The following is a 4,091-nucleotide window of genomic DNA, read 5'->3' as shown; positions in this document are numbered from 1 at the left end:
GGGCCCGGGGATGAGTCAGCTGCTAAGTAGGACAGGCAGTAGTGGCAAAAACACCGGCGGGCTGGATAAATGTCCTCAGCGGGCTGCATATGGCCCGTGGGCCATAGTTTGAGGATGCCTGGAACCTTGGTATGTTACTTAAAATCTCCATCACTAAGTTTTCATATCTATAAAATTAGAAAATAGTCTGTACCTTGGCATCATTGGAAGATTAAATATTAATAGGTATGAAACTCTTAGGCTACAGTTTTATGCTTATTGAACTCACTGCTGTTTCCACCATAACTGTGTTCTATATTTCTCCTTTTGTATCTAACAATTTGGATTTTTAGATGCATATAATTATATTTTTTGTGCCTTTGAGTACATGACCTTTGTGGTATTGTACAAAACATTCTCTGTAAATATTATATTAATTTTATTTTGTTTGAATTTAATTGTTTTCTAAATGAATGATTGTGCATTCTCATTTTTATCATTAAAAAAACCTCTTTTGCAATTTTATTTTGCATCTTTCTCTAAACACCTTTTAACTTTTATCCAATAGGTTTCCAGAAAGAAGAAATGGGGAGAGTAAAAGGAAAAGATAATTAAAGAGTTGCAGATGTGCTGTCTATACGTCTTTAGACTGAAAAATCTCCAGAGGAGTCAATGACAAAAGACCCTCCCCCAAATCCATCTATTCATAACATTTAGAACCTCCAGGATAAAGAGAAAATCCTGCAAGCTAGCATAGTGAAATAAGTCTCATTTTAATAAAATGTATCTTATCAGTAAACTCAATTGAAAACAATAGACCAATGGTTCTTACATGCTGAGAGCAAAGACATTGGGGCCTAAAACTCTCTACGCAGATACGTAGTAGATCAGGGAAATGAAATGAAAAATAAAAACACTTCAAATACACAAGAACTCAAAATGCTGACCTTCTACCCCAATTCCCACTTCCAACCTTTCTTAGGAAGTTACTTGAAGCTTTTTTTTTTTTTCAGGAAGGAGTAAACCAGGAAACAGCAAGCTATAGACCCAGGAAAGAATGTTTCAATCCTAAGTGCACTGAAGGGAAATTGCTAGATGACAACCAGCAGTCAAGACGAGTTGAGCTATTATGAATTGAGCTGCAGTGAATAATCTGGTGCAAATATCTTTGTTGTAAAGGGATTTTTGGGTCTTTTGGATATACACCTAGTAGAGGAATTACAGGATCAAAGGCAGTTCTAGTAGCCCAGTCATGGAAGAAGCCCAGTGCCCATCGACCCATGAATCGATTAATAAATTGTGGTATATGTACAGCATGGAATATTATGTAGCCTCAAAAAAAGATGGAGACTTTACCTCTTTTATGTTTACATGGATGGAGCTGGAACATGTCCTACTTAGTAAAGTATCTCAAGATGAAAGAAAAAGTATCCAATTTACTCAGTACTATTATGAAACCAATTTACAATTGCACTTTCATGTGAAAGATAAATCACAACTGTAGCCCATGAGGAAGAAGGGAAGAGGAGAGGGATGGAGGGGAGGGGGGAGGTTTGATGGAGGGGGGTAAATGGCAGAACTACACTATGTTGCACATTACAAGGGTATGTGTCTAATCTATTATGTATAGAGTATAAATGTCTTAACACAATAATTAAGTAAATGAGGTGACGGATATATTAACTAGTTCGATATAAGCATTCCAAGTTGTATATAAAATCAGCACATTGTACCCCATAATGCATGAATATGTACATGAAAAAAATCAAAAGGGGGAAACACAAACATGTACACAAAACTTTAAGGATGAAGGGGTGTGGGTATATATGCATGAATGAATGTGTGAAGAAACGCATAAGTGAACTTGAACAAGAAAAAAAAAGAAGAAGAGTTGAGCAACCAGGGCAGATGGGAACAAGTGGTTGAAAAATTTTAGAGACACATACACAGAAAATAAAAGGGAACTCTACGAAATGGCTAGTGTAATTAAAATGATAAAGAACAGGACCTTGAGAGGATGATGAAGGCTGTTTCCTTCCCTGGGAACCACGTTCCTCAGGCGTTAGGCCATGAGTCACTTCAGGAAAGAAATGGCCTTTCAGCGAACAATCTGTACTCACAGCCTGAATAATGTAATTCTTGCTTGCTGGTTATCAACTTTCAGGTTAAATCTATGGGTAAAGCCTAATAAATGTGTTTTCCGTTATCTCTGTCTGGATAGCTACTGGTTAGATAAAAGATCGCCTGGATTAGCCGCCATGAGATGTGCCCTACTTCATTGTTCTGCCTCTCTCCTCGCTCTGCTCCCTAGGAGACTTCCCCCAACCTGATTTTCCAGCCCCTTGACTAAAGTGTTTCCATTCAATTATATTTTCTTCAGTCTCTAGAAGAAACAGGTGAGCTCATCGGCAGTGTCAAGGTAAAAGTGCAGCTATCAAGCCGGAAAGTGAGAGTGGAGGGAGGAGGCGGGGGGAGGGCGGGACACTCATATTCTCAGTGTCTCATCTTCTGGGAGGATGTGGAGGTGTGGGCTACACAGACTGCAGTAGAAAACAGAGGTCTGAGCAAGTGATTTAAAATTAGAACATCAACAGTCTGCCTCTTTCACAGCAGATAACCAGAAAATAACGTTCTATAGTTGATTCATCAAGACATGGAGTTACAAGCACACCTTACTAAGTCCTATGGAAGTAACCACCTAAGGTCATTAAAACTAGTTTAAGAGGTACTGGGTGGCGCCTGTGGCTCAAAAGGGTAGGGCACCAGCCTCATATGCTGGAGGTGGTGGGTTCAAAACTCAGCCCCGGCCAAAAACTGTAAAAAAAAAAAAAAAAAAGAGGTAACTTCTAGGCACAGAACTGTAGGAGGGGGATGCAATTTGGGTGACTATTACATTTCATATAACTTCTCCTGTGGACTCAAAAAAATTTTTTTCACAATGTACATCATTACTTTGACTCACTAACTAAAAACTTTTTTTTGGCAGGAGTGGGGGGAGGGACAGAGTCTTGCTCTGTCTCCCAGGCTGGAGTGCTATGGTGTCATCCAAGGTCACTGCAGCCACAAACTCTTGGACTCAAGGGATCCCAGGTAGCTAAAAGTATGCACCACCACGCTTGGCTAATATTTCTGTTTTTAGTAGAGATAGGGTCTTAGTCATGCTCATGCTGGTCTTGAACTCCTAAACTCAAGTGATTCTCTTCCTTAGTCTCCCAGAGTTCTGGGATTACAAGTGCAAAGCCATCACACCTGGGCAAAAAATGAAAACTTTTAAAACTCTGCTTCATAGAGTGTAAAAGTTAAATGAAACTACATGCACACATGTAAAGTACTTTTCTAATAATTTTTTAGATAATAAGAGCTACTATATTCTTTTTGTGGAACTCTAAGGAAAAGAGAGATGAGCTGCCTTAAGAAGAGGGACATGTCCACAAGTGACGGAAATGTGGCAGGAGTGGACGCGGTAACACAGGGATCTGCAGCATACACGGAAACCCACAGCTGAGAGCGGCAGGCATGCTCAGAAACAGCCAGAAAGGGCTCACGGAAGGGACGACACTTCAGGGGAGTCCTCATGAGCACGGGAGGAGGCAGAAATCCAGGCGGGACATGACAAGTGCCAAGGTGCCGTAGAATATGGGACTGTGCAGTCACAAAGGAAGGATGGGTAGCTTAGTGATACCCTAATGATAACTTTTACCAGCAAAAAATAGGTGGTCATTTTGATACTGGCCTTTCAGGCTCTTGGTCTTGGTGATTTGAGAATAAATCGGCGGACCACAGATCAGTGTCAAGACAGAATTTATTTACGGAAAAGAATACAAAAAAACACTAACATTCCTGGTAGGGAGAGAAAACCCTAATTGGGAGAGAAAAACTTTCTCCGTTTTTCTTTCTGTGTCTCTCTCCCTTTAGCAGTATATATAGGTGATGGATTGAGGACATGAAATGAATGGATACAGTTCCACCCACTGGGGGAAGGTGAATGAACGTATTAATGAATGGACATAGTTCTGTCTGCTGGGGGAAGGTGAATGAACATATTAATGAATGGACATAGTGCTGTCTGCTGGGGGAAGGTGAATGAACGTATTAATGAATGGACATAGTTC

The sequence above is a fragment of the Otolemur garnettii genome, unplaced genomic scaffold, assembly GCF_000181295.1.
Source record: "Otolemur garnettii isolate 467f Iridium unplaced genomic scaffold, OtoGar3 scaffold00035, whole genome shotgun sequence".
Taxonomy (NCBI): domain Eukaryota; kingdom Metazoa; phylum Chordata; class Mammalia; order Primates; family Galagidae; genus Otolemur; species Otolemur garnettii.
Note: the sequence above shows the minus strand (reverse complement) of the source record.